The 25,959-nt window shown below is 44.1% G+C and overlaps 1 protein-coding gene and 1 long non-coding RNA gene across 2 annotated transcripts in view; one reads left to right on the plus strand and one right to left on the minus strand.

Moving 5' to 3' along the window:
• Positions 1 to 25,959, minus strand: part of LOC131685477 (interference hedgehog-like) — a 291,909-nt gene that overhangs the window by 216,955 nt on the left and 48,995 nt on the right. The window lies entirely within an intron of this gene.
• Positions 15,176 to 16,464, plus strand: LOC131685480 (uncharacterized). Its single transcript, XR_009304816.1, has 3 exons — positions 15,176 to 15,314; positions 15,539 to 16,024; positions 16,083 to 16,464. It is a non-coding gene; the product is annotated as an uncharacterized LOC131685480 (long non-coding RNA).

Here is a 25,959-nt window from a genome sequence, read left to right on the forward strand (position 1 = left end):
GTATCAATGATCCCAAGGGTATACTGAATAGCAGCAAGTTCTGCGACGTAAACTGAAGCAGGATCATTGAGTTTGAATGAGGCGGTGAGGTTTTGATTGAATATACCGAAGCCAGTGGAGCCGTCGAGGCTTGACCCATCGGTGTAAAACATCTTGTTGCAGTCGACTTCTCGAAATTTACTATGAAAGATGCTTGGGATCACTTGCGGGCGTATGTGATCCGGGATTCCACGAATCTCGTCTTTCATGGATGTGTCAAAGAAAACAGTTGAATCAGAAGCATGAAAGAGATTGACACGGTTGGGATAGTATGAAGAAGGATTGATATTTTGTGCCATGTAATCGAAGTACAAGGACATAAATCGGGTTTGAGAATTGAGCTCGATAAGCCTTTCGAAATTTGCAATTACTAACGGGTTCAAGATATCGCATCGGATGAGCAATCGATAGGAGAGTTCCCAAAATCGATTTTTCAGCGGAAGGACGCCCGCCAGCACTTCTAAACTCATCGTATGTGTCGAGTGCATACAACCCAAAGCAATACGCAAACAACAATATTGGATTCGCTCTAGTTTGATGAAATGTATGTTCGCAGCGGAGCGGAAACAGAAACTCCCGTACTCCATCACCGACAATATTGTTGTTTGGTACAGCCTGATCAGGTCTCCTGGGTGGGCACCCCACCATGTTCCGGTTATTGTACGGAGAAAGTTGATCCTTTGCTGGCACTTCTGTTTCAGATACCTAATGTGACATCCCCAGGTTCCTTTAGAGTCGAACCAGACCCCGAGATATTTGAAAGTTGAAACCTGAGCAATAGTTTGACCCATTAATTGAAGCTGTAGTTGCGCTGGTTCACGCTTCCTTGAAAATACGACTAGCTCAGTTTTCTCCGTGGAGAACTCGATACCTAGCTGGAGGGCCCAAGCAGACAAATTGTCCAAGGTATCTTGCAATGGTCCTTGCAGATCGACGGCTTTGGAACCTGTAATAGAGACCACACCGTCATCTGCAAGCTGCCTTAGCGTGCAGGAATTGACAAGACATTCGTCAATGTCATTCACGTAAAAGTTATAGAGAAGGGGGCTTAGACATGAGCCCTGGGGAAGACCCATGTAGCTAATTCGTGATGTCGATAAATCACCATGCGAAAAATGCATATGTTTTTCAGACAGCAAGTTTAGCAAAAAGTTGTTTAGAGTCGGTGAAAGACCATGCTGGTGCAGCTTCTCAGAAAGAATTTTGATAGAAACTGAGTCAAAAGCCCCCTTTATATCTAGGAAAACTGATGCCATCTGCTCTTTGCTAGCATAAGCCATTTGAATTTCTGTTGAGAGCAACGCAAGACAATCGTTCGTCCCTTTGCCTTTGCGGAAACCAAATTGTGTATCTGACAGTAAGCCATTTGCTTCAACCCAATTATCGAGGCGAAACAAGATCATTTTCTCGAACAACTTTCGGATACAGGACAGCATCGCAATCGGTCGATACGAGTTGTGGTCGGAGGCTGGTTTTCCTGGTTTTTGAATGGCGATGACCTTCACTTGCCTCCAGTCATGAGGGACAATATTACCCTCAAGAAACTTATTAAATAAATTCAACAAGCGTCTCTTGGCAGAGTCTGGCAGATTCTTTAACAAGTTAAATTTGATTCTGTCTGGCCCTGGGGCTTTATTGTTACATGATAAGAGAGCAAGTGAGAACTCCACCATCGAAAACGCTGTTTCGTTCGCGTTATTGTGAGGGGACGCGGCGCGGTAGATCTTCTGTGCCGGGGCGGAATCCGGACAAACCTTCTTGGCAAAATCGAATATCCAACGGTTTGAATATTCCACGCTCTCGTTGGTACTGTTTCGGTTTCGTAAGCGCCGGGCCGTACTCCAAAGAGTGCTCATCGATGTTTCTCTCGTTAGTCCGTCGACGAACCGGCGCCAGTAGCTACGTTTTTTGGCTTTTATCAAACTCTTCATGCGCGTTTCCGCCATCGCGTACTGTCGGTAGCTAGCTGGCAGCCCGTCGTCCCGGAAGGTCTTATACGCAGCGGCCTTCTCCGCGTACACGTCTGAGCACTCTTTGTCCCACCATGGATTGGGAGGACGCCCGCGTGAATTCGCGTCTGGTACGCGTTTAGTCTGAGCTTGAATCGCGGTATCGAGAATCAAGCCAGCCAGGAACCCGTACTCTTCCTCCGGAGGAAGCTCTTGTGTCGATTCTACTTTTTCGGATATCGCGGACGCGTAGCTCTTCCAATCAATATTTCGTGTGAGGTCATACGAAACATTGATTGTATTCGGTGGCCCTGAACCGTTAGAAATATTAATTACGATTGGCAGATGGTCGCTGCCGTGGGGAGCAGAGACTACCTTCCACATGCAATCTAACCGCAGCGATGTCGAGCAGAGGGACAGATCTAAGGCGCTCGGTCGCGCTGGAGGGGCAGGAATCCGTGTCATTTCACCCGTATTCAAAATAGTCATATTGAAGTTGTCGCAAAGCTCATGGAGTAGGGTAGATCGATTATCGTCATGAAGGCAACCCCATGCCGTGCCGTGGGAGTTGAAGTCACCTAAAACTAGCCTCGGTGCGGGGAGAAGTTCCGCAATATCGCAAAGCCGTCGGTGGCTAACTAAGGCTCTAGGGGGGATGTAGGTGGAAGCAATGCAAAGGTCTTTGCCTTTTATTCTGGTTTGGCAAGCGACAACTTCAATGCCTGGTGTCGAGGGGAGGTCGATCCGATTGAAAGAATAGCACTTTTTGATCCCCAAAAGTACTCCTCCGTAAGAGTCTTCTCGATCCAAGCGAATAATGTTAAAATCGTTGAAGTGTAGGGTTATTTCTGAAGTGAGCCATGTCTCGCATAGGGCAAATGCATCGCATTTCAAATTATTTAGTAAGATTTTAAACGAATCGATTTTCGGGATAATGCTTCTGCAATTCCACTGTAGAACAGTGATTAAATCCTTGACCTCGTTCGACGAATTAGCCATCGAAGGATACAATCGCTGAAAGAAGGGGCCATTTCGCAGTGAACTGCATCAAAAATGTTTTTACTGCGGGGAGAAAGCTTATCAAGATACTTTTAAGGGGGTCAGAAATGTTTAACGCTGTAAGAATACGGTCCACAATGTCAGAGAAATTTATTAAGCCAGCACTGTTTTCTTTCTCTGGCTGAGATATGGGAACACTTGGGGTTTTTGATGTTCCTGGAAGTGCTGGGAACTCCTTTTCTGAGCTCAGGTTACTGAGACCGGGAGCGACTTGCTTCGGTTTTGCACCAGTACTTCCTTGAGTAGTTATTTTAGGGGGACCATGAAGAGACACCTTCTGGCCTTTACGACGAAGCTTGGAAGAAGAAATGTTCTTCCTTTTTCTACTACTTCTAGGCACAGCAGAAGATGTTCCCTCCTGGGGTTCATCACAGTCGCCTTCGTCAGTAGACAAGTTGGTAAAGATGTTCGTAGAGACAGGTGGCGTAGCTATCTTAAGCATTTCTGCAAAAGATCGCTTAGAGCGTCCCTGAAGGGAACGCTTAAGATTTTCCTCGCGCTGTTTGTACGCGGGACATGAAGGGAGATCATGTGGGTTTCCCCCACAGTAGAGACACTTTTCGACATCTCTACCACAGGAATCATCCGCATGATTCCCACCGCATTTCCCACAGCGGGCTTTATTGCTACAATGGGAGGCTGTGTGTCCCAATTGTTTGCAATTAGTACAGTTCATGACCCGCGGCACAAAGAGGCGAACAGGTAGACGAACCTTGTCAAAGAGGAGGTAATTGGGCAGGGCAGAGCCGGCGAAGGTCACCCGATAAGAGTCTGAGTTGACGTATATTTTCTTGCCGTCAGCTGCGACTGATGCTGAATGCAAACGTTTGCATTCCAGTATCTTCACTGGCTTAAGCATGGGGTCTTTGAAACAGCCAGTCCCATATTTTAGCAGGTCCTCGCAATTCAGACTCGAATCGGAAACGACCCCACTGACTTCAACCCTGCTAGCTGGAATATAAACCCGGTACTCCTTCGTAAAGGGCTCGTAGCCAGCAATATCGTTTGCCTGAGTAGAACTGTTAACCACCACCCGAAGCTTATCAGGGCGAATTTTCGATATTTCTGTCACGGCCGAATACCGATCCGTCAGAACTCGAGAAATCTGCAACAGATTCAAACACTTTTTTTCTTTGGTCCGGAAGAAGATCACAAATGGCCCGGTGGCCGAGCTCGGATATACCTTGAGCCGGGGAGCCGATTTTATTTCGACGTCCATCTCACCTTGAGATGAACCGCCGTCAGGGGAAGTCATTTTTGCACGGGCCTATTGCCCAGTGCACGTTATTAAGACAACCAAGAAGGGGAAACGAAAACTAATACTTAGCTTGTGTATGTACGGTATCCAGACGGCTTACTAAAAGAACACTGCTTCACTTCACTGACCGGCTAACGGTACTCAGAAACAGAAACACAAAAGAAGGGAAAAATAATGAAACCTCAACTAGGCGTAGAGTGTGCCAATAACCTTGAACGCGGATTAACACTATTTGTCGCTATAGAGTGTACGGACCGATGACAAAAGACTTCTATCTCGACTGAGTGCTCGATAACGAATGACGTGGGCATTTGCATGTCGCGGGTGTATGTAACTTCGCGTGTATAACTTCGTTTGTATAACCATATTGTCAGTGGAATATTTGTGTGAATTCTTGAAGATTCGCGCGGGCCGCGAGTGCGATGTTAGATTTTGAGATGCTCAGATGTTTGAGCTGAAGACACGGACCTAGGGTGCTAGGACCAAGGGTTGGGACTACCGAACGTTACCGATTTAGGTTCACATGGGAAAAGGCGCTGGTATAATTGCACTTGAAATAACGTACATAAATTCGTGCACATGCACATTCACTTGATTCTAGACGTTTCCATGCAGGTATGGCGGGCGTAGGTGTGCGAAGATGATCGCGATGGCATGTTCGTATGCGTGATCGTCTTGTCGCGAAGGATATGAGCGTTTCTATGTTAACGTGTTTAATCGTGTGAACGTTTTTTTATGCCGCGTATGCTAGCTTGCGTATAATTTCGTGTGTTTGAAATCGTTTGTATTGCCGAGAAACCGTTTGTATGTTCGCATATGTCTTCATTCTGATGTTTAGTTTTGTATGCACGGTTCAGACGAAGGAAGACAGTGAACTCCCCCATCTCACTAGAGTTTCCAACTATGACGCCCTGAGACTTGTTCTCTAGTGTACATAAGTTCCTTTTTTTAAGAGTGAGAGCTCCCGGACGGGTATGATTATGACCGCGCGAGAACGGGGGTTTGTATCTGGGCACATGAGGCGACGTTAAAAAAATTCAAAAATCTATTTGTATTTCTGAGCAACCCGCTAGTCCTGCGTATTTATTTCCCAACGTAAACGTACTCGCTTCCTCTATGAGGTCCAAAATCATTTAGTTACCCTATGTATGTCGATCGTAAAGCATCAATTTCTTCCGAGAACGATGATTCACGTTCGTTTCACAAACAAAAGCAAATCGAAATTTCTTTACCTTCGCGAAGCACCACACCATCTTTCAACCAACAATAACTTTTCATCCCATTTGAACTGCGGCCAAATGAATGAGTGCCAAATAAAACGATAACAAAAAACATGATTAAAGCTCTTTCTTTCGTTGGTGCTCGAACCGGACGAGGGATCGAGTATTATCTGTTCAGGCTGGTTCGGGACGATGATTGGGCAAATGTTCCCAAAAGTTAAACTTCTCCGGTATAGCCAGTTACCACCACCCGCCAGCGTCAGTGCCAGTGCGTGTATAAGGGGCACCGAGAAGCGGAGCTGCATTTTGGGCAGTTATAATCGAAAACGTCATGCTGATCCCCGCCCTTCTCGACTAGTTCCGTTGACGGTTTCGAGTGGACACATCCACACACTCGATGGAGCCAATAACACTCGAAACCCAGGCTGGCTGAATTGGATGAATTTGAATTTTCGCTTCGATGATTGGGTCTAACGTTAACAAGGATTGATCGTTCGAAAGGTGTGCCGGTGTGGAATGTTCTGAACGAAAGCATGGTTATCAAATCGATTTCTGAGCGCGGCCATGTTCGCTGACGACGTGAATGGCATAAATTGCCAGCTTGTTTATGGCTGACGTCTTCGCGGGGCGAACGGAATGGATGGGACACATAGCGGAGAAGATGAACTACATTCGGAAAACAATAAATAATTATAGGAATGAAACCCTGCTGCTGCTTTGAGCTATGTTTTCGCCTTCGGTGTAGCGAGCAGCTAGTCAGCGGGGTGTTCGAAAAAGGGAAGCAACAGTATACGAAGGGAATCACTGGACAAGTTTCTCCCCGGGATGGCGATAACGATCGGACGTGTTTCTGCTCGGAAGCCAAGGTTGCTGCCGTCGTCGGCCGTAGAGGGCATAAATATAAAAATCGATCGCTCTTGCTTCGCTTTTTTTTCTGCACTATTCTTCGGTTTGCCCCTTACATTTCCCTTTCGGGTAGTTGGCGGCGATCATCTTCCAGGGCTGGTGGAACTGTGCGGCACCAGGAAATGGGCACAGCACGCGCTTTTGGGTACTGATAAATCTGTGATTTGTGCTGGAACGGGAATTGGTCGGTGTGGTTGGTGTAGCATTTTTTTAAATAGTAAGTTGTTGAGTCTGGGAAACGATTTCGGCAGAAACTAAGCAATATTTGAGTGTCGAAGTTCCTTCTGAATCAACAAACTGCCAACACTACAATACTAACGCCATGAAAAATCACACTCGGCCGAATTTCGGTCGACGAAATCGGACCAAAACGAATTACTAAAAATATCGTGATCATCTAACTTAGGAAATTCGGATTCGGAAGTTTCTTGCTCCAGTCGTCAGTAACTGACACCAACTTACTGCCAGTTAGACGATGTATCCGATATGTCTAACTGACACCAATTTGAAGTTAGTTGGATCTATCATATAACTAACAGCAAGTTGGTGTCAGTTACTGACGAGTGGAACACGAAACATTAAACTCCAACTTCTATAAGTTAGGTATGCGCAATTTGGTACATTCAATTTTCTTCCTTTAGGAAAAAAAGAGTTGCATCGTCATCATATTATAAAATTATTTGTTCAAACATGGATGCTGCTTTAATTTCATTTGATAATATGATAGTCACACCAGTCGTCGATCGTGTCTGTGAAATAATTGAATAGTTTTATAGTGGCGTTTCCGTTATGGTACTACGTTATTAACGTCCATATGGCGGACATGTCAACTCCCATGTACTGATGAAATCGAACTGTTAAATCTAACTTTTTAAAATAGGTATTGTGCTCTTCAACATAAAATGGTTTTATCCAATTTTCTGTATGGAGAGAAGTATTGATTTAATTTGATTTGGTGCCCCGACGACCCTATACTGATGGTGTGTCGCGTTCGGTGCTACTCGCCGTAGTCCTCGACGGTGGAGCTAGCCTACCTCGGCGGAGAGTTCCCGACAAGAGAATGTTTCCCGCAACCGTTGACGGACGCGTTATTCTTGCTTCGATGCAGTCCGGTAGAATGCCGAGGTGACTCCGGGTGGAGGATTGCGTCGGGTTAACTCGTGCCCCGACGTTTCTAGCCGGCGATTCGCTACGGATTACCGGAATAGTCCCCGACAGTGGATCTTTCCTACTCCGACGAAGAATTCCCCAGTACTGCTACCCGGGCAGATGCCGATGTCGGTTCTGCGATTCTGGGTGGAGAGTTCACAAGCGCCCCGACGACCATTTGCCGGTGCTACTTTCCGATCTACACGAACTAGTCCCCGGCAGGGGACCTAGCCTACCCCGACGGAGAAATTTTCCTGACGTTGAAATTTCTCTCGAAACCGTTATCTCGATGCTGGTCGGTTAGGTGACGAGGTCAGTTCTGCGATTCCGGGGGGTGGGGGAGGGGGTGGATAACTTCCGGTCCTCAGGTGCCCCGACGAGCTACCGTCGACGATGCGTGCGCTCAGGCTAGTCCCCGGCGATGGATCTAGCCTACTTCGGTCGCGCCCGGTGGTCTACGTTATTTCTCTTCCACAGACTGATTTGTCAAGTGGATGGCGCCTGTGGTTGAGTGGTAAGCGTGACCGCCACTCATTCCAGTTGGCCTGGGTTCAATTCCAGCCGAGGTCGTTGAGATTTTTCTGAGGTGAAAAAATCTGTGGTCAAGTCTTCCTTCGGAAGGGAAGTAAAGCCGTTGGTCCCCGGTCCATGAGTTGATGGATCGATATCTCGTCCAGAGAAAGGAGTCACCTCTCTGGCGTCGGTAATGAAGAAGTAGAATCCAACATCTACACTTACTAACAAATATCCTCCTCCCGTGATACTTGAGGGGGGCGCAGTAGTATATACGGCCTCTAGCAAAAGCAAGTATCGGACTAACAATTCCTTCCCTTTCCTTCCGCGATCTACGTTCGGACCTGGCCGGCGCCGGTATTGATCAATAAACACTTTAGGATTACCAGGAGTTGCACATTGAAAGATGTTTCGCTACTCCCAAGCATAATTATCTACTGATTCCCTGTGCGACTTCAGCTAGTCCAGATCGATAACGGAGTAGCAGCCAGGGGTGGTCGCACAAGCTCAAGCTCAAGCTCACAGACTGACTTGTTAAGTGCCATGGTCGGTTCGGCGATTCCAGTTGGAGTCTAGCTTCCGGTTCATCGGTGCCTCGACGACCCGAGGCCGTATACTGCTACGTTGCTGGTCGTTGCTCCTCTCGCCAGCTTCGTTGCAACGCTGACATAATCTGAACGACTGTTCTGTTCACCGCGTCCCATTTTTCTTTGTCTTTGGACAATACTGGTCATGTTAACCTCCTCACCGACAATGGTTCTCATTTCGTTTTGCTCGTGCTCGAATCGCGGGCATTCGAGGACCACGTGATCAGGCGTTTCCTCTGCATCACCGCACGCGATGAAGAACGGCGAACTCGCGTGGCTGAACCTGTTCAGATACTTTTTGAAACAGCTATGACCAGACAAGAACTGCGTCATGCGGAAGATCACCTCACAGTGCGCTCTGTTCACCCACCACGACAAGTATCATTTACAGCGTTAACCCATTGATTCTGCCACTGGGCTCGGCATGATGGGCTCGTTTACGGATTCCTCAAGTGCCTCGATCCCATAGACTGCCTCTGACAAGATAGTTCGATACGCGCTAGACACCCGCATGGCCATCAGCCTGAACGTGCTGTTCAGCCGAGATGTGTACCACTTCGAGCTAACGTCAGCTTCTACTCGCGCATCCAGTCTTCCACAACATCTCGCTAACATCTACTTCATCTAGTGATTCGCCGATCACTATGATCACCATGTCGTCCGTAAAACAGACAATCTTCACGTTCCTGGGGAGGCTCAGCTTCGGCACTTCGTCGTACATTCCAAAGAGTTGGGCCGAGTATGGAACCCTGTGGAACACCCCCTGTTACGGTTACACTTCTTTTTCCGGCGTCAGCTTCATAGATCAGTTGCCGGTTCTGGAAGCAGCTCCTCAGAATCCTACAGAGGTAGTCGGGAACTCTCAGTCTGTGCAGCGAACCGGCGATTGCGGCCCAACTAGCGATGTTGAAGGCATTTATTACGTCCAGTGTAACCACTCCGCAGTATTGGTTTCCTCTCCTCTTTTGCTTCTGCGCAGCTTCCATAGTTTCCACGACCGTTCGTATGGTATCCACGGTGGATCTAACTTTCCGGAATCCGAACTGCATATTGGATAGTCCATTCTCTCCCTCTGTGTATGTTGTTCAACAGGCATATCGCCCTGTATGCTGAAGGATCTCCAGGGTGCTTGGCAGGCTTCGGAAACAGAACCAGCTTTTGTCGCTTCCAGGTGTTGGGGAAGTTACCATCGTCGATGCACTTTTGCAACGCGGTCCCAAACATATCCGGGTTCGATAGGAGTGCTGTTGTCAGAGCCACGTTGGGGATACTGTCTGGTTCCGGGGCCTTCCTGGGTCTCAAGGCTTTTGTCAGCTCTTCATTGGTTACCCGAGCTTCTTCTTCGTAGTCATATTGCCTCCCGCATGGCGTGGGCGGCCAGACCGTCGGTTCATGCTGTGGAAATAGCGCTTATACGATGACTCTCATCCTCATCACTCCGGGCACTTATCCAGTGGTACTGTCGGTCCTCTTATCTTCGCCATGGCAACTCTATGGCCGTCGCTCCACGGATTTGAATTGGAGTTGCGGTAAAGCTCCTCTAGGCAAGTTTTCTTACCGCGCTTGATTTTCAAGAGTGCTTCTCTTTCCGTCTTATACGCTGGTCTTATAGCATCTCTTTCCGCGGCGTTTCGGTCTCTCTGCATCTTCTTACGGCCTTTGTGGCAGCATGCATGTCGGTTGGCAATCGCCGAATTCCACCAGAAGGCTGGGCGGCGTCTGTACCTTGGTTTACCTTTTCTTGGCATGGTTGCATCGCACGTTCTTGTTAAGTCAATGTGATTGCACTCACGCCTCAACGCTTCGGCGGAGACTCTCTTATCGAACTTTTTTGTTTTCCACATCCGCTCATTTAATTGGATCACACGCGCTTCCGACTGTCTATTGCTTCCGATAGTGTACCGGATCGCTGTGGGTGTACCCTTCGTACACTTTTCAATTTAGCATTCCATCCAGCCCGGGGCTGAAGAAGGTAACGTCAATAACTGAATGTCGACCTTCGCGGCGGTAGGTGCTGGTTGTACCATCGTTTGCAACATCTACGTTCAGCTTTGCAAAGGCCTTGAGTAGACTACTCCCTCTTGAGTTGGCAAACGGCTGCCCCATTTCGATAAGCTCTTCTGTCAGCTTATCGCGTATTTCTGTGAATCGATCGGTCGCCCACCGCGGAGGTGCGTAGCAACTGCAGAAAAAGACTCCATTGATTTTGGCCCCCGTCGTCCAAATCGCCGCTGATTCTGCGGTACCTGCTATCCAGGTAAGGCTCCGAAATGATAGCTACATTGCATTTAGACTCCGCAACAGATTTCCGCAGCAAGTGTTGTGCCTGCATCGCAGTGGTTGAGGTTGATTTGCGATAGCTCCACTGAGACTATGTTGCAGTCGCCTGTGTGAAGGCCTGACAACGTGGCCCTCCTGTAATGTAATTGTTACCTTTTTCGGTTGCATAGATCAGACAACTCGGAGCCTGCCGGCAGACTTTTGCTCTTGTCAGATCAACTGCAGTTTCTCACCAGGTGGCCGAACTCTTGACATTTGAAGCACACTTCCGGTCGCTGAGAAACACTCAGTGCACATACCGACCAGCCAACTTTGATCTTACCAATTTTGAGTGCTTTGTTTGCTGCTTCGACTGGAACCACTAACTGAAGCCGCAAGCGTGCCGAAAGGTGCCTTCCTCATTCGGATCATCATCTGCACTCCTCCAAGCTCACACTGTTTTTCCAGAGCTTCTCTTAGCTCTTCTTCCGAGCATATCTCGTCCAGGTACTTACATAGGAAGGTTGCCTCCGGGCAGAAGGCTTTCACTTTCACCGCTTCGCCCATAGCTTTCTCGGTGAGCTCTTTATAAGTAGAGCTGTTTGACTTCGGATCCTTTATCAGCTCCAGAATCATCTCTTCGGTGCGGGTCCGCCTGATTTTCTTGACGACTGAGCCCAGCTATTTGAGTGCCGGGTTTGTCCCCATTTCGCGTAGTACCTTCTCGTATGAGCCATCGTTAGCTTTGACTATGAGTGTTTCAGCTTTGTTTCGTCGTCTCTTGAAAAGCTTTCGGTTTTTGGACATATCCTTGTTGTTCGCCTTCCATTTTGTGCTGCCGACGACGTGCCACTTGATGTTTTTAACCACATCGGTGGCTGCTACGCGTTTGCTACGCGTACCGCTACGCCGGGAGCCTCCTTGTGTTTCTTGAAACCTCCTGGTCTCGCATCACTTGGAGAAGTTGTTGGCCTCTTCGGTGCAGAGAGGCACGTCCCCTGGGGTTTGTCTTTCCTCACTTTCGGTGGTGCCATTGTTTGCTCTATTTCCAAGTACTTCTTGGCCATCAACAGCTCCTTTCTGCTCCAAGGTTCTCCATTCCTTGACGACCAATCCGAGGTTTCCTTGTATCTTCAGGACAAGTGTCTTGATGTCCTTGTGCACATTACCCCTTCTGTCAACAAAGTTTTGCAGTTCGTCCACCAGTTTTTTAGCTACTGCTATACTCGGCAAGCTTAGTATTTTCAACCAGGTGCTCCTTTCCTTCTTTTGCTGCATCTGTTGAAGCTACGGCTGCGGCTGCTAGTGCTGTTGAGGCTTCTCCTGGTGTTGAAGCTGCGGTAGCTGTTTCTCCTGGTCGTGCTGTTGTTGTACTGGCTGGCTTTGCCGAGGTGGTGACCTCGTTAAACCGCTTTTGACGAAGGGATTCGCTGCTTCTACCTCATATGTGTAAGTTTCTTGCTCGATTTTGTTGAGTCCCAACAAAACGTTGTTTATACAATCCATCTCTCACTGACCGTCAGTACTTTAATGGAAGAAACTTGTCTGCATCTATGTGATGATACTCTTGGTTTTATCGATACATGTACACATGTTTAGCCCTAGAGATTAGAGGCGACAACTCTACTGTACATCCAATGACCCATTTCAAGAATGCCTGTTCACACACGTACATTCTAAGGCCACCTTCATATACAATAAGCCCCACGCAAATACATTCACGTATCAATTGGGTATTTGTAATATATTCGCACTTCCAGAATGAAAAACAATATTTTTGATTCTGGCACGTATTTACAAAAAGGAAAATATTCGGGAAAAACATAAGCATTGAAAAAAGAACATGAAACGATCTCACCAGCGTGTTGCTCTGAATATTTTTTTCCATGGGGTTTCTGTGAAGAATTCTGCATCCGTGGATTTGTTGCATCTTCAGATAGCGCTGTTGGCACTAAGCGGCTTGCTTCACACACGTCAATGTCAAAGTTATTAGGATGTTGTGTCTTCTATGTACACCAGACTGGGAAAGGAATCACCCAGCACGGTATGTTATCGTGCGTCTTACCTATAGGCTGGTCGAAAGATCAAAGAGGCAAAAACAAGGCCTGCTATGATGAACTCCACATGTGGGCACTCACGTTGCGTGTGAGTGCACAGAGTGATACCGTAGAGGTTCACAATACGGTACAACATATAGTTAAGACTCATTCGTAACCCACACAGATGTGACAATAAATCACTACGAAAAATCACACTTGTTTCACGATATTTCAACCTACTAACACATAACTCAACAGAAAAAACGACCTACTAAACGATTAACTGCGATTTCCTGTTAGATATATCCCGGTCAAAAAAATGCTAGTCTAGTCTAGTCTACACATACACAGCCAATACATGTAGGGATCCTGGAAAATTGCAGACGTTCGTCCACAATTTTTCTTGTCATTATTAATGTTTGTGGCACATATTGAATATGACACAAGCATTAAAGCGGCCAGGCCAACTGTGCAGCGTACAAAATAAAGATGATTCAAAATTATACGACAATCAAATTATTCATTCAATGAATGAGTTAATCCACGGATTATTTTGAACCTTGAATAAGGAAGAAACGTGGACAATCGTACACAACCGTCTCAAATATATCCCGGTCAAAAAAATGCGGACGAAAATGATCAGGCGATGTATAAACCGTTTGACGTCTGACTCAACTCGGCGGTGCTAATTGCCCCTAGGAACAAATGCAATTTGCGAATGCGATTCAAAGGCAATTTCAACACTTAGACAAATTTTCTGGCGGCTGTAATGGACTTGGTTGTTTGTTGCGTTTTTCAAACATGGCGGTTCATGTTTGGCTTAAGTTTAAAATTGTTTTTTTAAACAATTGGTGTGTTCTCGCTTGTATTTTGTTTGTTTTGTGCACTTAATTTAGCCAACGAATGTGGGAATCGTGTGTAAGTGTAGTGAAACAAGATCTCTGACCTAAAGTCTAAATGAAAGTCAGATTGTGGTAAGCTTTGGTGCGCAATACGAATTTCACCATCGATTCTTCCTATAGTTTGGTGGTGATTACCTAGTTTATTATTATTTTTAATTTTCATATCAGGCAATTAAGGGCGATTGAATGGCGCGTTCCTTGGGCGATTTGGGGGCGATTTAAGGGCGGGTTGGGCGGCAAAAACATGACGGCTGCAAATCGCCCAAATGTTGCATTTGAAATAGCCCCCTAATTGCCAGCAATTTACTGGCAAATTGAAGGGCAATAAGCGCATCCGAGTTGGCAAATAGCCTCCCGTTAGCCAGCAACTTGCCCTTTTTGACTGGGCAACGGCACGTCTCAGTCGCCCAGGGAACGCGCCATTTAATCGCCCTTAATTGCCTAATATGAAAAATACAAATATTACTTATTTTCGGATTCATTATCTACTCACATAAACTTATCACTATACTAGGTAATCACCATTAAACTATAGGAAGAATCAAAGGTGAAATTGACATTGCACACCAAAACTTACCACAATCTGACTTTTTTAACAGTTTAGGTCCGATATATTGTTCCACTATATTTACACACGATATCACAATTTCCCACATTCGTTGGCTAAATGAAGTGCACTAGACAAACAAAATACAAGTGAGAACACACCAATTGTTCAAAAAACAATTTTAAACCTAAGCCAAACATGAACCGCCATGTTTTAAAAAACGCAAAAAAAACAACCAAGTCCTTTTCAGCCGCCAGAACATTTGTCTAAGTATTGAAATTGCCTTTAAATCGCATTCGCAAATTGCATTTGTTCCTAGGGGCAATCAGCACAGGCGAGTTGAGTCAAATGTCAAACTTTTTAAATCGCCTGACTATGCTCGTCCGCATTTTTTTTTGACCGGGGTCTGAGCGATTCACCAGTGTTGCCACTTCTTCTGTAATACTTGTGTGAACATTTGAAATCCCGGTAAACACTAGTGCCAAAAATTCTTTAAAAACCCGTGTAAATTTTAAATTGATAAACGTTGGAAATCAGTGCTCCACTATTGCCATCTATGCAACTGTTTGCTACAGGTGTTTGATAGCTGCACCAACGACACGACCTGAAACTCTGTGAAATTTTCAAAAGAAAAAGTGTTCGAGTCATCCACTGCCAGTTACCAATGCATTTAGTCACCCCTCGATGTGACCGAAAAAAATAGTTTTTCAGCAACCCTTCCTTGTTTTGATTTTCAGTTGCTGTGTAGCAACCAAGTTATTTTCTGTCTATATTGAGTTTCAAATTGGTTGTAATGTTCATTTAATAACTTTTTTTAGTTTTAAAGCACAGTGGAGTGAAAAAAATGATGGAAAACATGCTATGTTTCAGATTATCACTTATTAAACGTAAGTATTATCTTGTGTGTCTCCATCGAGGTGTACATCTCGAATTTTCAAAAACTGCAACTAATATCTGAACAGATACAGTACAAACTAGTTACAGCGATAGTTACGAAGAGTATTCTTGTTCCTTAAAGTTTAAAAGAGTCTTTTGAAAATTCCATTAAAAGTTATTCAAAAAATTAGCATATTTACGATTACAAATTGATTGATAAAAATACATATTCTAGGCACCTGCCTAAACAGAAAAAAGCCTGCCCGTTATGTGATTTACCTAGGCTGTAGCTTAGTTCAAGCTCGATTATGGTACAGTAACTTGTAACGAAATACTCGTCAACAAATCGGGATTGACACTAGAAACTCTGTTATCATCAACGAAGAAATTCAATCCCAGCCGAAGTCGTTGAGATTTTTATGTGGTGAAAATAAAAATCTGCGGACACGCTTCCTTCGGAAGGAAAGTTAAACCGTTGGTCCCCGGCCCATGAGTTCATGAGATATCTAGTCCAGATAGTGAAGTCACCTCTCTGGCATCGGTGTTTACCTTCGTAGCAGAAATAGGCCAACGGAAAATAACGAAGAAGCCCACAATCTATTGCGAAGTATTCACAGTTACGTATGGACTGCAAGGCATTTGCTATTTCGGAGCCTCGAAGCATTTTGTCAAGAACCTCCCCAGTGATAGCAGATATATTGTCGTATCTTTGATGATGACGGTGGTTTGTTGATTATATGAAAAAGTGACAATTTCAAACCTCTTTTAATTTTTTGCAGGACAAGAATACTATTAGCTAACGAAAAGACTGTCGGTCAGTGATATTATTAATTTCGACGTATCTGAATATCGCCCCCAGATGACAGCGAAAAGACAGCAACAGCGAGGATTAAACATGATCCCAATGCGTCGCTGCCGTCATCCGAGTTTTCCCATCAATGGGGCAGAAAAACTTGTCAGCGTGATTGGCAAATTATCCGTCCACATTGTGTGTGATCGTACACCTGAGGCAGAGAACCATCTTTCAGACTAACTATTGAGATGGCTTCGAATTCAGATGATTGTACCAGATTGGGAACTACATGTATGGAGTTCGTATGGCTTTCCCGGAAGTTAGAAACGATTTTTTTCTGTTTTATGTACAGTTTCAGACTACACTTATCTGAGCATAAAGTTTATTGAATTATGTATAACTTGTTTTATTTATTCGAGCAGATTTTAGATAATAATAAGTTTATGCAGCAAACCGCTAAAGTTTACATTTCTCTGCAATTGATTGGTGACCGACATTGGGTTATTTTCCGGTCGATATGTATGCGGAGTAGAATAATTTGTAAACTATTTAAATTTATAAATACAATGAGCGGCTAGCTTTGCGTAATCAGATTTCCAGTTCAGTTTTTATTATTTATTTTGCTGAGATGAACGCATCGGATGGTCTCGAAGGCGGCCCAACTACTTGTTTGGTTCGTTATACTGCGTTACAGGACAACGTGACTTCGTCTTGAATGGTGAAAATTATTGGGAGAGAACTTCGAGCATGGGAAGAAAATGTTTCGTTTCAGGCTCTACCAGCCACAAGGGAAATCCAATTACGTTTTATCTTTATAAAAAGTTGTTTGTAAGGTTAACATTCCTCAACGTTTCGTGAATTTTATTTTCTGTTTTAAAACATGTTCAGGCTGGATCGCCGAAATCACATCTGCAGAAACAATGGGTACGCTGAAGCTGCTCCGGAGTAAACAGGAGCCAAAAAGAGAAGAACAGAATACATGAACGGTTTTCTATCTGTTTGATCCAGAGTACTTCCAGTTTCTCCTGGTACTAGACCAAACCTAACGAAAACAGCACAAAACGAAACGTTCTGCTCATTTCTGTCGAGATGACTTTCGTGATCCATCGAATGCTATCCTACCTTTGTGACGTTATCTAAGCTTTTCTCTTATATAATTTCTTCCGAACTGCAGAAGACCTAAACCATCTACCGTTTTTCTTCGTTTCCCACAATTAAACTACCCCCTGCACCTATCTATGATGAAGTATTGGTGCACGACCGGTGATATTGCGTTATCTGTGGGCCAACACTGGGTGTTGGGTAAACATGTTAGGGACCATCCATAAATGACGTAGCATTATATGGGGGAGGGGGGAGTTTTGTATTTTGTGATGTGTGACGACAGGGGGGTAGGGGGTCATGTCATGCTACGTAGCTTTTTTAAAGGGGAATAGGGGTTGACCTGATGTCACGCCAATCTTACCCGTTTCATCTAACTAACATCGTTTTTGATTTTTTTTAAATTATTTTACGGGGACAACGAGGGGGGTGAGGGTTACCGTAAAGCTACGTAATTATCAGGGGGGTATATAGAATTTTGTGACGAAATGCTACGATGGGGGAGGGGGGTGTTAAAAATCACTCAAAAAATGCTACGTCATTTATGGATCATCCCTTATGTACTTCGATTCTCTAACGGGTGATTCATAAGGTGTTTGATGCGAGCCACCAGTGGGTAGTGGTACACATACTAATTTGTTTCACCGTGGTTGATGCGCTGTTCAGATGATTGATAGCCTTTCGGAGCGGCAACGATCCTGTTAGCTGCGGCAGGGTTGGCCCACGACGGGTGACGCACTGCGGACGGTGATTGCATGCACTGAGTACTGCACACGAGGACCAACGACAAGGGCGCGATAAGGATTCTTCCAGAGGCCAAGTTATTATATAAACAAATATCCGAAAGTTCCTACCAGATCGATACTGGTAGATTCCTTTTTGGGACTTCTTGGCCACCCGTCGATGTGTCAAATTAGGATATCTTCATCAATCTTATAGAGTTTTCATTTTTGACTTTATTCTACACCGGTGTAGTCTGGGCTACACTCATTCAAACTTGGGTGTAGTCAGTGCTTTTTTTGTACTACACCGGCGTAGCACCAAGACAAAACCCAACAAGCACCATATCATGATCAGAAGTGAATCTGAAAATACAATAGCATTGTTTGGAATACTGATAACTTTAAACAAATAATTGCAAATGGAAAGCAACTCACCGGTCAGTAAAACCAACGGCGCATCTGGATATTTTTAAACACCGTGGATTTCCAGAGGCCATCACAGCGAACATTACGGTTCGTTGCTTAACTAATGACTTTTATTTTTAATCCGTACACACCAAATAGAATCATGTTATGAAAAAGTTTGGTTGTTGTCATATTATTCTTTCCTGCGTAACCAGGAGAAGCAACGGTAACTATAGGAGCATATTAACAGATTGTTAAAAGAAAATAACAGATTCATAAGTGCTGCTAGTTTCATGCATTTTCTAATCAAACGTCATATTTGACACTACCAGTTACCTGAGTCACTGAGGGGTAGTCAGATTTGTGATACAGTTTTGGAATACCAGTGTCTAGTCGTGTCGTTGGCTGCACTGCAACTGTGGGATTCTAGATCACTGCGCCACTTACAAACGTTTTCTAAACGTGTTTCAAACGTTTCGTTTATTCGTTATTTCAGTAGCGGGTAATTACATTTCGAAATGAGCCTAAACGTCTGTTATCTGTGGTACAACTATGTCGGTCATTTTGAAATCTCTATGTGATCAGCTATGAATTGAAACACAGTACAACACCTGATACTTTTAATTCAGTTACCTTTGCGTTGCCCTCGTAAACGCTTATCGATCGACATAGATGTCTATCTATTCTTTGTGGTTAAGGAAAAATGTAAAAATGAGTGATTTTCTAACGACAAAAAAATTCTCAAATAAACTTACGTCATATTGAAAGTTTTTGCCAGATATTACATTCAATTACCCGACTCATACTCCGTAGCAAGCCGTGCCGATTTTTAAATCAAAACCAGCCAAACAAACTGATGATTGACAGCAACAAGAACTGTCCCAGCAGCTCGTACCAGACGAGAACTGTAAACAATCAGCGTTCTCACCAAATCAAAGCGCCTCGCCTATCTCAAAACTCTCCGCTTAGAGACTATCATCGAAATCACCCACGCCTACTGTGCGCACCAAACCCGGCAACCCGCACTGTCGAGCAACCGGGGGCTTCAAACTGCTGAAGTGTTTTGCCGTCAGAGAAGTGTTTATCGTAGCGCAGACATCAACAAGTAGCATCTCCGGCAGCTTCGCGAGGCAGTGCGCGATAAATAAATCTTCTGCCCGGTCCGAAATCCTCCGATCCGGCTGTGACACCATCCGACAGGCGCATTTTGACATCTTCATCAGGTCGTCCCTCCGCTCACCACGATGTTAATCATCTCTCGGCCTGCAGTGACCGAGGCTGCCATAAAGCACTGGAGCCGGGAATGTCATTCTTCGAGTACGTGACTGGTCCCGTCACTTGGTCCGAGCCGGTGTAAGTGGGCTCGGACTGATCTCAGGTAGGCGATAGGACGGTGCGGCTCGTCTCATCGCCAGACGAACTACCATCGGGTGGAAGAACAAAGGAAATGTGATGCTTTTGTGCAATAAATTTACGATCTGATGGTTCAAAGGATAACAGCACAGCATGAATCGAAATCCGAACCGTCGCACGGTAGGATCAGGAAGGGAAAACCAGAACTAAAATTCTGTGAAAAGGTGGTGACCTGTTTTGAAACAATGATTTGATATGGTGTGATTATTTTTTTGGGCTACTATACGAGGATCACCGAAGGAATGTTTTAATGCTTATCGAGGAAGGAGGAAAATGGCGTCACCGTCACCTGCCCGCAGGCGTTTGTCACCATGTGAAATTCATTACTGGCCCGATTTAATGGCCGTTTTGTGATTGGATTCGGTCGGTTGCGATCCTCAGCGATTCCCCACACCCGGTAACGAAGCAAACGAGTCAGTTCACTTACCTCGAAATGCACACGAAGAATGGAACAACATGCACATGACGAGTGTATGTGTGTGTGTGCGTGATTGTTTTGTTTGTATGTGCACGCAAAAACCGGACAAGAATGCAGTTCGATTAATCTTCTTTCTCGGTCGTTCTTTGGTTGCCTCAACCATGTTTCAGAGCCGTTCGGCAAGATGGTTCTGCGCTCTCAGTCCGATCCATCCGAAAACGAGTTTCGGGGATAACAATTTCAACAATTTTTAAGTGATTGGAGGCACTCTGGTTCGGTTCGGTTCGCGGCCATTTAAGCAGTCGTTTTCGCGGGAGCGCATTTGTTTCAAGGTTTAATGACACACAGCATGACGTTACCATCTTGCGAGGTTGCGGTGCCATTACCAAAACTGTCATTGGAGGATCGCCGATTGATCACCTTGCACAGCGGGTTGCATTCACCTGTCAGCCGTTTGCTGCGACGAATGCCAGTTGCTGTTGCAGACCGGCTAAAGGCACGGTGTACTGTGAGAGGTGTCCACACTATTTGTGAGTGCGGTTCTCATTTTAGCTCTTTAGAACAAAATGTGTCGGAGAAAACAAAAACACGGGATGTCATACTTCACATTCATATTTTTGAAGGTAGAATGCGAAATGGTCGGTGTTAGGTCAGACCGGACTAAGTGACAGTGCACTGATTTCGAGAAAAAACGCGTTTAAAGTTTGAATAGCAGCATCCTTTACTGCCCATAAAAGCATAAGAGTCCCATATTGAAAAACAGCAAGCCGAGAAAAACGCTGTTGAAGATTTACATTCCCATTGAGCCTTACGTATGGGACAACCATGTTTTGGTATTTTTTCGATATTTTCTAAACAAACCTGGTAATATTATTTGTGCATTGTGATTCAGTGGTGATACAGAATACAATTCAACAAATAACTCATTTTCGACGAAAATCCATATGGGACTCTTATGCTTTTATGGGCAGTTTACTGGTGATATAAAATGTTTGAGAGTTGCGGCATTTATTAACGCTAGCAGCACTGTCAGCGAATTAGGTTTTGCATTAACCGACATAACCCTACAAAATCAGCCGGATGAACTTTGTTTGACAATTCTCGGTGGTTTGTTTACATGAGAGGTACGTGTGTTCGAATGTAACAGATTAGTACCCGTTGCACTCGAACTCACGCAACTGACAAAGTAAACAAACCACCGAGAATTCTTGAGCGTTTTTCCAAAACGTCATATCTGCAATGAGTTACTCTCTTTGTTTACTTTCTCTTCTGTTAATAATTCGGTCACTTTAACATTTATCCCTCAGCTCTTTGCATAATATGCTAGTTAAAACCACCGTCATTCGATCTGTACTGTAAAATAAGTGAAAAGTGTTATAGTGACGCCGTAAAAATCGAAAGAGAAAGTAAACAAAGAGAGTAACTCATTGCAGATATGACGTTTTGAAAAAACGCTCAAGAATTGTCAAACATGTACTTCATTCATCATGAGTTCATTCGTGTCGTCATCTTGTAGAACTCAATATGTCACTATACACAAATACAACAATACAATAAAAGTTGTACAACACTAAACTGCCCATAAAAGCATATGAGTCCCATATGGATTTTTGACGAAAATGAGTTATCTGTTGAATTGTATTCTGTATCACCACTGAATCACAACGAACAAATAAGATTACCAGGTTTGTTATGAAAATACCAAAAAAATATCAAAACATGGTTGTCCCATCCATAAGGCTCAATGAGAATGTAAATCTTCAATAGTGTTTTTCTCGGCTTGCTGTTTTTCAATATGGGACACTTATGCTTTTATGGGCAGTAAATGTTGTATTGACACAACACATGATCACGATTTTTACATTGATAGAACATTCATGAACTAGAAGGGCCAAACTTGCTTGACAAGGAACGTCGGAAAAAAAAACTAAGGTTTTTTTTTAATTTCGAAGTACGAATGAGTTTTATGAAAGAAATCGAAGCTACATTCCAGAAAATCTCTCGAAAGTCACGCGGAAAATCGAAATTTCCCAGCCTATTTCGGGCGAAGCCATCAATATGGAGCACCAACTGAACACTAAAATTTTGTGAATTGTTTCAAATATAAGTTTACTGCGGAACATTTTTACACGAGACTTAGTGAAATCAGCTGACGCTAGGTGTTTGAAGGTGACGGACGGAGCACTCTTCCGGGAGACTGTATGTGCCGATTGGTTTACTATGTAGACGATTTATTGGAAAGTTCAACCCGCCTCTATCATACAAAAATCCGAAGAATTTAGTTGAATATTTATTCCTTCATCTGCCGTTATATTTATTTCCGACGGTTGAAAACATGTAAAAAAAAATGAAAACCCAGATCTCCAAAAAGTTCGATCGAGTCTCATTCGTGTCTCACTGTCCCTCATTTCGTGTAAATAACAATCGCAAATCATGAATAGTAGATTCGTGAGATCAATTGACGTAAGGTGTTTGGAAACAACGAACGGGGCATCTATTCAGGAGACTGTATATCAAGAGGAGACAATTTTTAGGAGTTGTGATCTGATAATTTGAATTACCAATCCCAGTGCCGTCACGACATTCGAGTTATATCCCAAGTATTATCCACCCATTACTTTGTCTAAACGAGTGAAACAAATATGCTTTTATGATTTTTTTACTTTTTTACGGTTTTTTGCCATTTGCTAAGAAAATCGATAGCAGCCAGTAAATATTTTTGTTTTGCTCTCCCATGACTCGTCTTTCGATTTCTTAACTCTCCCATTATTTCTGTCTCTTCATTTGTACTCTTAAAGTTTTCAAATTAAGTTGGGCTCTAGGCCTGTGTATAAATTAACTTTCTTGAAAAGCGAACAAGATTCATCATCGAAGACTCCGAAATCATACACATTGAATTCAGTCGGAGCATATTTGAACTTCTTTCAGATTAAAGATATTCCCTTAAGAATTATAAAGATTTCAAAAGAACAAGCGCAGATTATTTTTGCCGTGACAGATATCTCGAAAGCTCGTCGAGATAAGCTCAAACTCGTGATATCCTGTGTAATGCAAACAAATGACATCACTGGCGACAAGTATATTGTGAAGGACTGCCGAGTCTACATACCTGCCAATAAAGTTAAGATCGACGGTGTGGTCACCGATTTCGGTTTGTAATTCATGAACCTACTGAAGCATGGGGTTGGTAGCTTCAATGCCATATCGCATCGTATCGGGTGACCTTTTGTGGGACTGTCTTATTCGACAAGGTTTGTCTACCTGGTCGGTTGTTTGTACTGCTCGTTGTGCATTGTACTAAATACCAAAGCAAATGGGCTATTGTAGTAATAAGGCCCGGTGTGGCAAGTACATAGAAGGTGATTTTGATAACTTTTGCATTGGGAATGCTGAAAAGTGTTCCTATTGTGGGCAGCGTTCACATGATCTCCAATCATGCCCAGTGTACAATCAGGAATCAGGAATACAGTGTACAAACACCGTCGTGTTATCTACGCTACGCCATTCAGAACGACAAATCATTACGCTCTCTTGGCTCTGGAAAGGTACCGGTCTGACAATCCCCTTGAGAGGACACCTGTTATTGCTCCTGAAAACTATAGCCAGACGAGATTCCTTATAAAAGCTATAATTTTTTTTTGTTAGGAGGCCAACAAATATAACAATTCTTCCAGGTACACCACAATTTTTGCTACAGCTTTTAGGATGTGGTGTGTCCCATTTATGCTTCTAAACAACTGAGAAAACGAGTGATACAGTTTGCAATAATTTTCGCCTGAAATTAGCACCCTTATTCTGCCTTTTTTTAAAGCAGAAGATTTCGTCGCCCCATAAACTTGGCGCCCTTGGTGAAGGCCAACGGCACGCTACGGGCCTGCATACCGTTAACACTTCATCTTGATTTCAGTGTGGTTATCGTTTTGCGTGTAGAGCCAAAGTCTGCAGTGTTTAGTGCCAAAGCCATGGCTTTAGACTTATGTCCTGATTCGTAGTAAAAATGTCAGTCTGTGTGCATGTGCGTGTTTTTGTGTTTTAATGTAAGGTTTTAAAGGTTTTAAAAGCCTGGAATGTTGCACTGTGGCTTATTTTCGTGCCTAACCACCAGAAACACACCCTACTCATCTTTTTGACTTTTTCCCACGGGTCTGCACCAAAGCATTTCTCGTCCTTTGGCCATTTAACTCCCGATTTTCCTCATCAACAACATCAGTCTCTTCCATCGACACTCTGCCCACAGATCACTACTTCATCATTTCGGACAGCCTCAGCTCTATCGAGGCTCTTCGTGCGGTGAAACCTAAAAAGCAATTCCCGTATTTTCTGGGAAAGATACGGGAGTCCTTGTGTACGTTATCTGAAAAATCTTATCAGATTACCTTTGTTTGGGTCCCCTCTCATTGTTCTATCCCGGGCAATGAAAAGGCCGACTCATTAGCAAAGGTGGGCGCATTAAATGGTGACATATACGAAAGACCAATCTGCTTCAACGAATTTTTTAGTATTTGTCGTCAGAGGACGCTCAACAGTTGGCAAACCTCGTGGACCAATGGGGAACTTGGACGATGGCTACATTCGATTACCCAAAAGGTATCAACGAAGCCTTGGTTCGGGGGGATGGATGTGGGTCGGGATTTTATTCGTGTAATGTCCCGACTTATGTCCAATCACTACACCATGGATGCGCATTTGCGGCGTATTGGGCTTGCGGAGAGTAGTCTGTGCGCTTGTGACGAGGGCTATCACGACATCGAGCACGTTGTCTGGGTATACGCCGGGTATTGTGACGCCAGGTCTCAGTTAAAGGAATCCCTTCGGGCCCGAGGTAGACCACCCAATGTACCAGTCCGAGATATGCTGGCAACTCGTGATTTCCCCTATATGTCCCTTATTAAAAACCCTTCATAAAAACGATAAATATCCACTATGTAACCGCCGTCGCCCTTACCACTACGCCTGCATAGAAGGAAACTGAAGCGAGAGCGACTCGAGGTCCGATGACTTTTGAAGGATTCCCCGCGGGTCCGAAGAATACCATCCGCCAATCCGGTACTCGACGACTTACTAGACTGAGGCGCAAATTTGTTTCGCCGATCCCCCTTCCCCCCCCCCCCCCCCCCCCCCCGTTCGAGCGAAAGTTGCAAGTTTTGCTCTTCTTTCCCTGTCTCTCCCCTGTCCTTGATACAACTGCTGCTACACTGATGCGGAAATAAGCCACCCTCTGAATATCTTGATCAAGCATAAGTTTCAGTTAAAAAATTCAAATTAGTATTCTGTATTCCTAGTTTTAAGATAGCTATAATTTTTACTCTTAATTGAAACTCTTGTCCTCCATCTTGTAAATAGAATTGAATCCCTAGTTTTAAGATTTCTGTGAAATTTCTCATAAATATTTGTTCCCCCTTTTGTGTACTAAACTATATTGTTAGTTTTAAGATAACTGTAAAATATTTCGTAAAATACTATTACTCCCCCTCTTGTATATCAAAGTGAATCCCTTGTTTTAATTTTTTTCATAAAAAAATCTTTTGGCCCTCTTTTGTATATTGAATCTTATTTCTAGTCTTAAGATAGCTGTAAACTTTCTTTTCCTTTGTAAATAAAAAAATATTTCAACATTGTAACCTCCTAGTTTTAAGATATCCAAAATGTAAAAACAAAAGCATTTGGCACCGCCAAGCTAACGCATTTGTGCCTATCAAATAAACGAAATGAATAAAAAAAATCAGTCTCCTCATACATTAAACTGTCTACAGTCGTGATTCGTTGGTTGGGCCACAGCCTATGTCCAACTAACGATTTTAATT

The sequence above is a fragment of the Topomyia yanbarensis genome, chromosome 2, assembly GCF_030247195.1.
Source record: "Topomyia yanbarensis strain Yona2022 chromosome 2, ASM3024719v1, whole genome shotgun sequence".
Lineage (NCBI taxonomy): Eukaryota > Metazoa > Arthropoda > Insecta > Diptera > Culicidae > Topomyia > Topomyia yanbarensis.